This window comes from Pinus tabuliformis, chromosome 9, assembly GCF_031772625.1.
Source record: "Pinus tabuliformis cultivar Carrire ecotype Pingquan chromosome 9, CPIR1, whole genome shotgun sequence".
NCBI classification, from domain to species: Eukaryota; Viridiplantae; Streptophyta; class Pinopsida; order Pinales; family Pinaceae; genus Pinus; species Pinus tabuliformis.
Genome location: NC_142307.1, coordinates 13,050,168 through 13,062,404, shown reverse-complemented (window position 1 = coordinate 13,062,404; position 12,237 = coordinate 13,050,168).

Below are 12,237 nucleotides of genomic sequence, written 5' to 3'. Positions count from 1 at the left end.
TGAATCTCAACTGATGAGGGGATGTTAGTAATGAATGGGAAAAGGGGAAAATTGGGAAGTTATACATGCTTCTTTGCTTTGCTGCAAGCTGATGGAGAAGAAGACCTTCTCAATCCATTGACTTTCCTTTGTAAATAGCTTAGCACACATTCAATTGTAAGGAATGACATTTCTGCAACCCCTATCTGCCTACCCATCTACTTGCCTAACATTTTTTATTTCTTCATGGAGGGTGCACTTAGACTTGCAGACCCTTATTTGCCTCTTCTTTTCTTTGGCTTTTTCCTTTTGATTTTCTATCTAATGCTACCCTTATTGCCTCCAAGGTCCCAGATTAAGCAGTTGGGAACCTTACTTCTCTACCTAAGCTGCTGGTCTGCCAAGATTAAACAATTTGGACAGACTTCTTTCTCTATTCTATAACAGAAAATTGAAACATGGCATGATCCAGATTAGACTGTTGGACCATCCATCAAAATTGAGTCAACATAAAGCTATATACACACATTGTTTTCTCATGGAAATATGGGATCTTTGTATCACCAAAGCAGAGCATATTTGGAACTTTCTTTTTCAATCATGAAATATGAAACCTATTGGTATAGGTAGCTAACAGTGGCTCCACATGGGGATGGTTTTTCATTTGAAAGACCAAGAACAGCAGGTCAGAATGCCTTGGCCTTTGACTGCTTTCACCAACACTTGAAGTATGCTGCTTTAAAATGCCAAAATTGTGCTCTTCCCATCTTGGTAGATCTCTGATCCTATTTGCCTTTTGCTGATAGTTAATAAAACTTGAGAAACTGCATTTTTACATCCTACAGAGAGTAATATATACAGTTGAATATTTACAATGGAAACTCAGGCTGCACTTATGGGTAGTAGTCAAAATAGTGCTTCAACATCCTGCCATTTACAGGACCTTCATTTAAATCCGTTTCATCAAGACTTTTGAGCAAATAAGTATTGTTTCCTTGCACTGCTTGAACAACAAATGGTCCTCTCCAAAGGGAATCAAATTTTCCATGTTTTCCTTTATCTTCCCTTCTTGAATCCCAGTTAAGGACCTTGTCACCAATGTTGAAATATTCTGCCTTGGTCCTTCTGTCAAAGGCCTTCTTTAATTTTTCTTGTAAAACTTGAACTCTGCTGTAGACTTGATCTCTAGTTTGCTGCAAACATATTATTTGATTGATCCTTCTTTGCATATCATTTGGTTCAACTTGACTTTCTTGCAGTAGTTTCATAACAGGAACCCCTAGTGATGAAGGGAATTTGGCCTCTAGTCCATAGACTAACTCATATGGGCTGACCCCAATTGATCTCTTGGTTGTTAGTCTATCTGCCCATAAGGCATTCACAAGCTTTTTGTGCCAGTTATTTTTATTTTCTTCCAACACCTTTTTTATGATGTTCACCAGGCTTTTATTTGATGATTCAGCAAGGCCATTTCCTTGGGGATAGTATGCAGTAGAATGGCCCAAGGTAATGTGAAACTTGTGGCAGAAATTTACCATCTTCTTAGATCTGAAAGCAGCAGCATTGTCTGTTATTATTTTATCAAGACAGCCAAATCTAGAAAGGATATTGGTCTCAAGGAACTGAATAATAGTGGAATCATTTGCTTGTCTGCATGGAACAGCTTCAATCCATTTAGTAAAGTAGTCCGTAGCTGTCAGAATCCATCTATGTTGTCCTGAAGATGAGGGATGAATTTCCCCAATGAAATCCAGGCCCCATTGTTGAAAAGGTCTCTCTGTTGCAATAGGCCTCAAGGGAAGTGGCAGTAACTGTCTCTTTCCCTCAAACACTTGACATTTATGACATGAGGTGGTAAATTTCTTGACATCAGAGAAAACAGTGGGCCAATAGTAACCAGCCCTCAAAATCTTATCCAAAGTGGACTTCCAATACAAGTGTCCACCACAGTCCCCTGCATGAAATTCTTTGGTGATATTGTTAGCTTCATTTTCAATTAGGCAGTTTAACAGTATACCTTCATGGTTTTTCCAAAGAAAATTTCCTTCCATGACACAAAATCTTGAAGCTTTCATTTTTAGGAACCTACACTTAGTTCTGGACAATCCTGGTGGAGCACACAGGTTTTGTAACACATAGCATATATCAGAGTACCAAGGGGATTGTTCAAAGGCTACATTGATCTTTGGAGTCGCCAGCTCCGGTTCATTGTCCAGCTGGTTTATGTCTAGGGCTTGGAAGTTTGTTTCTGTCATTAGTTTGGCCAAGCCTTGCCCTTTTATTAGTTTTGTTGGTTTTATCTCAATATCAAATTCCAGGATGTTGGCAATCCATTTTCCTCTTCTACCTTCCAAGTTCTCTTGAGTGAGAATGTCTTTAACAATGGGACTTGGCACATAAGCTATAACATGGGAATAAAGGATGTAAATCCTAAAGTCTTTAATGGCCTTGACCAAAGCATAAGCTTGTTTCTCCATGATTTGATATTTCAGAGGTGCATCTCTAAGAGCTCTGATAAAGAAAGCAATGGGTTTCTCATTTCCTTGGTCATCTTTTTGTAATAAAACAGCAGCAATTGTGTGTTGGGAAGCAAAGGAAAATATGATAAATTCCCTGTCAAATTGAGGATTTGTTAGGACTAGGGTTTGGGTAAGGGCCAATTTTATACCTTCAAAAGCTTGATTTTCTTCTACCGTCCATTTTACTTTTGAATCCTTTTTTAGCATGTTATTGAGTAATCTGCTTAATTCAGCCAAATTTGGGATAAATCTCCTTAGGAAGTTGATTTTGCCCAGAAAGGTTTGTAATTCCTTTACATTTCTTGGATGAGGCATTTGTAAGATGGCCTGGATTCTGCCTGGGTCGATCCTAATGCCATCCTTTGAAATGATGTGACCCAACAGTTTACCTTCTTCCAATCCAAACAGGGATTTCTTGGGATTTAAGGAAATTCCATATTTCCTACAAGTTATGAATATCTGCCTTAGATGTTTCAGATGTTCAGGGTCAGATTTTGAAAATGGTGTAAGGTCATCTAAGTAGACCACAAGGAAATCATGGATCTCTTTGGAAAAAGCAATATCCATTGCTCTTTGAAAGGTGGCCCCTGCATTTTTCAATCCAAAAGGCATTTTTACATATTTGAAAGTTCCCCATGGGGTTGTGAATGCAGTTTTGTCTTGATCATCAGGGTGTACTAGGATTTGATTAAAGCCTGAGAACCCATCAAGTAGTGAGATCCTTGAGGCACCTACCACTCTTTGCAAGATGTGATCCATCTTGGGTAAGGGGTAATTATCTTTCAAGGATACTTGGTTCAAGTTCCTTAGGTCAACACATAGCCTTATTTCACCGGTTTTCTTTCTTGTAGGGACTAAGTTTGAAATCCAATCAGAGAATCTGATTGGTGCTATGATGCCTGCCTTAAACATTTTCTGTACCTCTTGTTCCATTGTTGGGAGAAGCATGGGATTGATTCTCCTCAATTTTTGTTTAAAGGGTTTTTGATCTGGCTTGAGAGGGATAGTGTGTTGAATTACAGAGGTGTCATAGGATTTTAAATCCTCATAACTCCATGCAAAGACATCCTGGAACTCTTTGAAAAGGTCAATGTATTTAGACTTTTGGTCAGGAGGTAAGGAAGCAGACAATTTTATTATTTTGGGTTGTTCAGCAGTTCAAATGTTGCATTCTTCTATGGCAGAGTTAAGGGGCTGCATTTTTGGTTTTCTAGGGACATCATTTGAATCAAAAATATCCTCTAGTGGAGTTAGGCCTGTTGGAAGAAAATTATCTTTCAATTGTATCACTTCAGCTTCATCATCAGCCACTTCTTCACAACCGATTTGTTGAATTTCTAGTATGTTTTCTTTGTTGAAAATTGTTGGATGTAGGATTTGGTGAGCTGTCTTAGGTGACACTGGCTTGTTATTCTGTTTACTCTGTATTTGTGATTGACTTTCTCTTTCAAGTATTTGTGATTGACTTGCTCTTTCAAGTATTTGTGATTGACTTGCTCTTTCAAGTATTTGTGATTGACTTGCTCCCTTAGTGTCAATATTTAGTCCTGCAAATTCTTGCTCTAAAGTCAAGAGATTGTTTATTTGTGTATCATCATCAAATACTTGCCAATCCTTGACATTATTTGGGACAGATGGTCTGTGTTTTATCTCGGCTGTAAAACAGTGGTTGGGTTCAAATGGAAGTTTATAGGTGCTTGCAAATGTGGCCAAACTATGAGCATGAAGATTATGTGTTCTCGGAATTTTGGTTATTTGAAATTCAGTGAAGGAGTTTAGTAGTTCAGCAGCAACAGACCTATAAGCCCTCAGTCTTTTGTCATTAGTGACAAAATTTCCCTTTACTTGTTGGATAATTAGGACTGAATCTCCTAGGACTGAGACTTTTATGGCTTGTAAGGATTTTACTAGCTTCAGGCCTAGTAAGAGAGCTTCATATTCGGCCATATTGTTGGTGCACCTGAAGTTTAACCTATAGGCTCGGCCCTCTGCATGACTGTTTTGTTTGTTATGTATCCAAACCCCTCCTCCTGCCCCTAACTTGTTGACTGACCCATCAAATTCAAGAAACCAGAGGACTTCCTGGTTAAGGGAAGGTTTGTCAACTGTTATGGGAGTTGGCATCAATAACTTGAGATCTTGGTTTACCCTTGATTTTTCTTTTGGAACATTCTTGTTAATTGATTTCTCAACCTTCATTTCTTGAACAACAGTCTCTTCATTTGTCTGCTGGTCCTTTTTGAGTGTGTGGAATTCCTCATCACCTGTGAGGTTTGTTTTTTCATTGAATAGAATGTAGGAATCAATGTCAGAATGGACAACATATATGGGGAAGTTTTGAGGTTTTTCTTCACTGCTGACCATGTATTTCATAAGTGACTCTCTATATAGTCTCTTGGGTTGACCGAAGACTCTGATTGTGGCATATGACATGTCTAATTGTAAGGACCCTTGAAGTTTAGCCCCCCATGATCTTGATAACAACATTCCATATTTGGGTGGGATATCAACAACTACAACATCCATTAAGATTGTTTTATTTGGATATTGGACAAGGGATACACATAAGTCTTTTATCAAGCCTAAACACTTAACTTGGCTGGAGTCAAATGAGAATAGGTCCTTATATGGTCTTGTAATATCTAAATTCAACCTTTCCATGACTGATTTCGGCCTCAAGTTATGAGAGGCACCTGAGTCAAACATTGCATTGTGTAGTATCTTATCATGAACATGTAAACTGACATAAAAAGGTAAGATCCCTGTGACTGCTGTCTTTCCATCAACCTCTGGACCGAACAACAATTCTGGGGTATCATCCAACACATTGACATTGTCTTTATTACAAGTAAGTTGGAGGGACTTCTTGATTTGTTGTTTGAAGATGTCATGCTTGGCTAGTTCTGAGAGAGGGATGGCTACCTTTAGTTTGCCAATTTCAGCTTCCAAGTCAAAGGGTCTTTCAGATTGAACCTTAGTGTTGTGGGAGACAACCTTTTCTTTGTTTAGTAGGTTTTCTTCTTGATCCTTGTCTTGATCTTGGGGCTTGTGCCTTTCACTCATCTTCTGAGGAAGGTCACTCGGATTAGGCTGTAAAGATGATGCAGCCAGTGGCTGTTCTGTTGAGGGAAGTTGTTCAGTAACTTCTTCAACGGTTACCTCCTTTGTAAGTGAATCAGTTGTGTTAATTGGTTCTGTGACTATGGCTCTTTTAGGCTACAGCCTGTCCTTTGTTTTTTCAGGCTGTGTTATATTTACAGTTCTACTTCTTAGCTTATACTGTTTATGAACTTCATAAACAGCTGTGTCATAGCCTTGTTTGAAGTCAAATGACTCACCTGACTTAATTTGGAATTGTTTAATGTCATCATCTTTGTGATCTTCTTGACTCAAAAAAACTTGATGCTCATCATTGAGGCCCATTAGGTTGATGTGGGTGTCATCTACTTGCTCGTTTGAAGTGGATGTTTCAGCATAGTTTTCCTGGAACGAAGGTCTTATCTCTGGGTCAGAATTGGCCTTGCCAACGTTTGGGTTTTGATTTCTCCTAAAATTGGGATTCCTTATAGGGTTGTTTTGCGGTGCTTCCCATGATGCCTTTCTCTCAACCGATTCCACTCTATCACCCAATCTCTTCATTCCATTAAGTATTGCATCCAGTTTCTGATCAAAGGCAGAGGGTTCTTCTTTGAAGGTGGTTCTCTTTTCCAATCTTGCCCTGTTTCTTTTGGCAATCAGGTTAGCCTCTACTGTGACAACAACCTTCTGGGCTTCTTCAAGGGTTTCAGGTGCCCTTTCTTTTAATTGATATGCCATATCAGGGTCAAAACCATCAGGAAATTTGTACAAGGCTAAATCAGGGGGAGGTCTTAAATTCTGTGGTATTGCATTATACACATTATTAAATCTTGCACAATACTCCAACACGGTCTCTTGAGGACCTCTTTTTATTGTGTCATATTCACCAAGTATGTGCAGGGGATCCTTCTTCTTCTCCCATCTATTAGTAAAGGCCTGATAAAGGTCATCAGGAGTTGTGATGGTATTTGTAGCTAGTGATCTAAACCAAGTTCTCACATCTCCCGTGAGTCTCTGAACAAAGATTCTCATTCTCACACTGTCATCATCAATTTCATAGTTCTCAAAGTGGTCTTGCATCATTCTGGCATGCTGAATTGCTGTGAAAGGGCCAGTGGAGTCAAAATATGAGATCTTGGATTGATAGTCTTGAGGTAAAGCTGGAGCATTGGCAGGTAACTGTAGGGGTGCATACCTATTGGCCATATTTGCAGGATTTATAGGGTTAACAGGTATAACTGGGATAGCATGAATGACTGGTACAACAGGGGTTGTGGGAAAGGTGGAAACTAGAGTGTTGGTCTAGGGAATATGTGCAGTGGATGAAGTTGTGAAAGGAGGGCTTTGAGATGTGGATGGTGAACTGGGGGAATCAAGGCTAGACCGAAATAGAACCTTGATTGGAGTTGGAACAGGGTTTGGATGAGTGGTCTCAGGACTTGAATCAACAAGAGTTTCCTGTCCCTGCTGCTTCCTAATGATCTTAGGGATTGTATTAGGATTTTCAAAAATAGCTGGTGGATTAGGGTCAAGATTTGACCTTGTATGTCTAGGTTCCCTTTTAGGAGCCAGCTTCTGAACTTGTTTTTTGACTTTTTAGGATATTTTTAGAACTGTTTCAAGGGACTGCTCAAATTTTTAGAACCACTGTCTATATCCAGACGAAAGTTGAAAAATAAGTCCCCAGTGGAGTCGCCAATTATGTTATCTCCCAGGTTGTTCCCTATGACTCCCAAGGGAATACAGCCGGGGTAACCACTAACCAAGCTTTGGATTACAGTCTCTAGCCAGACTGTAGTCAGAGAGGGCTCTCTCTTTAAGATTTATCTCTATTTTGTGAGGATTTTAGGCTAGTTATGAAGTGAGGGTTTGGTTTGAATTTTGGTTGAATGATATCTTTCAATACCTAAGATGTAGTGTTCAGACAGTTATAATTCATTGGGCGATGGAGTCTAGAGCTGTGAACTGTTTGAAATGCTTAAGTGGGTGTGTTCAGACTGGAGGGCCTATTGGGTATTCCAACAAACAAACTTAAAACTGTGGTGATGATGTATGATTAGCCAATGGAAAGCAATTAAGAATTTTCCACTAAAGCTAGTGGTGAGAAAGTGAAGTATATTGCACAGGAGCAAACTTGAATTCCTGAAACAAGGGTCACTGTGAAAGATATATTCCGAAAGTGCAACAATTAAGAATCACACTTATCAAGATTATAACTGAAGAAAACATTTATTAACAACATAGATTGAACTCAGGGTATTTCATGAATAAATCCTGAAGCTATTCTTTTTCTTTGCTGCTAAATACTAGAACTTAGAAACATGTATGGATTGTAAAAGACTGAAACACATAACGAAGAGAGTTACAGAAGACTTATTGTATTGTGAGATGCACAGGGATCCTGCAACTTTTGACAAACACCATGAACGCATTCAAACAGCTCAGAACTTGAGAAATTCCATCACTTTATCATTAAACTCTGAATAAATTACAGCATAGGATCTCTTCAAGAGGAAATCAACAACCCCTGCAAGCTTATGCGAGGGGGAATTTATACAATCGGTTCCAAAATATCTGAACCGCTGAGTTAGCTGATAATTAAATACGCTACCAACTTTTACAAAATATCAGAAAAGCAGTTATTGCTGCTATTAATACAAAATGAATGCCCTTTATATCTGTCAGGAGCTACTTTGACCCTTGGAGGCCACTTAGTCGGTCTGAAGGTTCTGCTTTAATGCTGGAAAATGCGCCTTTGTGGCTGCTCTGCTGTAACTTCTCGGCTTTGTCACCTGTAGCTGACTATCTTGACTTGCTGGCCGAATATGATCTGCTGAGTTAGCTCAGCCCATTCCTCTCTCATCCACTGTGTATGCATCACTTTTTCTGAAGGTGATGACTTATGTTTTTTGCTGAAAACTGTGCTGGAAGCCTTTAGATTTACAGTATCTTCTGTATCATGCTAGTCCACCATTCCTGTGTGGGCAGTTGATGTCTAAGAATTGCATCCAAAGTCTCATCTGCCTCTGTGTATTTATAGAAATTGGGAGGCACTTCAAACAGGTGTTTAATTTCATTCATTATAAAGAATAAATTCTCTACCCTGTTGTAGAGACTTTGTCCTGTAGCTGGACCTGTTTCTTCTGAGGTGCTGGGCCTCTCAGTGATCTGATTTGTGGTGAATGTGTTGACCCTTTTGGCATACTGCTCATGTGTAAGTAGTCTTCCTGCGCTGTTCAGTAAGCCAGGGAGACCCCTGTTTTGCAATGCCACAAATTTGTCCATGAATCTGTTGACCTCTGTCTGCATGTCCTGGGTCCTTCTCTCTAATGTCTGCACCAGGTTTCTTAGTGTCAGGACCCTCTTTACTAACAAAATAGTCTCAGTCCTGTTGGGAATTCCCATAGTTGCTAACTGAGCACTTGTTCTATTATTGAGCACATTGATCATCCTGTTGGCAACTTCAGGCATATTGCCTAGAGAGGCCCTTGATCTCTGAATTTCCTTCTGTGCTTTTGCAATGAGCTCCAACTGCTCATGAATTGTCTCAATATACTGCCATTGGTCAGTGATGGATTGGCCAATATTGGCCCATAGCACTGTCTTGAGCTCAGCCACTACTTTATCCAGTTTGAGCTCCTTCTCCAGCTCCTTTATCCTGTCTTTGAGGGCTTTTATTTCCCTGCCCTTTTCTGCCACAGTCTGTTTTGATTTATCATATCTTTCATTGAGTTTAGCCAAATTCTCTTTGGCTTGATTCAGCTCTGTCATTTGGGCTTCCAAGGCCTGAATTTCATTCTTGAGTTTCTGCATATCAAGACTTTGAGCCTGCTCTGTTGTTGGTGCTGGTGCTGATGTAGATGGTGATGTTTGTTCAGCAGGAGGAGCAGTAGTCTGAGGAGGCTCTTCTAGATTGATTATTTCTGGAGGAGGCTGAGAAGTTTGACCTCCTTCCTTTTGCTGCAATGATGCTTGCAATGCTGCCTGTGCAGCCTCTGATTCACCCAGCTTTTCTTGAGTCTGGATTAGCTGCTTATATAGAGACACCAACAAAGCTGTGGCATCTTGATCATGTCTTAGCTGGGCAACTTCGTCTGTTTGAGGGTGAATTGTTGCTGGGATTTTGATCTTTCTCCTCAAAGTTGCCATGTCTGCATCCCTCAACTTTAATATTTCTTGTATGCCCCTGATATCCTTGGGATCATGCCCAATCTCTATGATTATATCTTCTAAGGACCTGATTCTGTTGTCCTTTGCTTGAGAGGATGCTCTCTCCAACTCAAGTTGGGCAGCTGTATTATTAAGGCTATTCTCTAGCCTATAATTATCCAATGTCTTGTCTGCCAAGGAGGCATACACCATCTCACCCGTTTGCTTATGTAATTCGATTTTGTCCATTGGGTGGATGTCCTTGGCAAGGACCTCCAGATTGGTCCTCAAGTAGTCTGAAGGCGACTGTGGTTGCAATGTAGTTGGCATGAAGTGACTCATGATCATTTTGCCTTCACTAACATCATACGCAGACATCAGTCTTTGTTGGTTAGTGGGAGCCATTTTCAACAAATGATTGTATAGTTGTATCTTTATTGGCTCATTCCTCCTCTTTATGTCAATGAACTGCTGTTTGATGCTCAGTTCACCTTCTCTCTGCTGGCTTGAGGAGCTGACTTCTCCTCCCACTGTTCTGTCCTGTTCCTGTTGAAAGGAACTTGCGGATGCTTCCCTGCTATGTGGGCCCATGCCCAAAGACTGTCCCATTGGCCTTTCCTCCTCTGAGAAAGGATTCATTCTCTGTCTTTTCTCCCCATAAGTTGTCGATGTTGTAAGGGGAGTCTCTCTGTCCCTTTTCCTGCTTGTATCCTCCTTTTGTGGAGTTTGGAGGATTGATGCTTCAGCTGATGTTTCTTGCCTTGGAGGCACAGTTTGTTGTGGCTGTTGCTCAGTGGATTTTGGGGCTTCCATTGTTTGCTCTTGCTGCACAGGCTGCTCCTGTCTTTGTTCTTCTTGCTGTTGGTGTTGTGGTTGTTGATGCACTTCCTGCTGCAACACTTCTTCTTGCTGTTCCACCTCTTTTTCTGTTTGCTCTTCAGTCATGGGAGGTGGCTGCTCCTGCTCCACCTGCTTTTCTTTGCCTTTGCTGGATGTCTGTTGAGTGTCCATGGCAGCTTGCTGATGTGTTGTTGAAGATGAGGCAGCTGCTCCAAGTTGCCTTTGATATGAGAAGGAAACCTGTCCACAAGTTTCCAAGTCAGCCTCTTTTTGAATATTCCTAGCCTCTCTTTCTAGCATCTGCTCTCTAGTAATTGGCTCTTCTAGAGTGCCCTCTTTCCAGCTCAAAGAATTGGCATACTGCTCTACATGAGGCAGCCTTACATGTGCATAGTTACCCAATTTGTATTTTATCCTCCTGAGGGAAATAAAATGATTAGGGTCATAAGGTGTCCATTTGAAGCTGGTTTGCAATTTGAAGCCCTCTAGGATCATATCTGCCTCCTTCCATCCCTCCTCTCTTTTGTTGTATAGAAAAGGGCCTAGCTGGTTCCTTACCTTCAGCTGCACCTTCTTATTCTTACTTTGGAAATGGAAGCAGTCAGCATTTCCAAACTGCCTGAAGTATTCTAAGGCAAAAAGTCTCATAGGGACATATCTTGGCAGCCTATAAGGGTTCAACTCACAGCCATATATTCTGATTACTGTGTGGTGTTGGTAAAAGTACCAATCACCAATGCCGTAGGCCTTGGAGAGATGAAGAACTCTTTGCATGTCATCAGTCAACCTTGGAGGAGGAACACCATACAGCAATGTCATAGCTGGGTGAATGAACAGGTCTATGAATTCACAATATGTGTATGGTGATTCAGAAGTATAATGAAAAACTGAAGTCCAAAACACAATCGACCTTGGATTTCCCCGGGCATTAAGTTTCTTGAGGGGAATGGAGAAACTGTCTGGTTGATAAAATAAGAACAGATGGTAGATGTATGTGGTGTATCTAAACACCCTTTCCCTTTGTAGATTCATTAGTTGTTCATGGATCTTTTCTGCAATATATGTGGCATAGTCATAGTGTACAGCTGGAGGCTTTCCAGGAGAAAATATGGACAGCATTGCCATTATAGTGTTATCAACATCCTCAACTCCCCTGTACCCTAGGACGTAACTGATCAAATCCACCAGCATTTTGCCCAAGTCATTCAGGTACTGATATCCAATAGGAGGAGTTCTGGTAGCTTCAGAGCTTGGCTGTATGAATAACTGATTGATTTTGATGATCTGGGCACTTGACAAATTACTCCCCTTCTTTACTAAGTCCAACATGGAGAGAGGGGTCAATGGTCTTGCTGTGTGAAAATGCAGCATCTCATTTATGGTTTCTGGGGTGATATGGAACAAGACTGAGCCTGTAGGACTGAGAATAGCTCTCTGGCATGGATCATAGCACTCCTGGCATCTATGGATCAAGTTTGGAAGGGCATTAACTTGAGGGAGGTTGTAAATGGGCAAATTTGAGTCCCAAATCCCTAAAATATCAGCTCCACTAAGGTGTTGGGCTTTCAATTCATTTAGCATATGAATATTAAACTTAGAATCCATTGGGAACCAGTCTATCATCTGATAATCTAAATCTCCCAGGGCTTTCCATTCTAACTCCCTTTGAGGG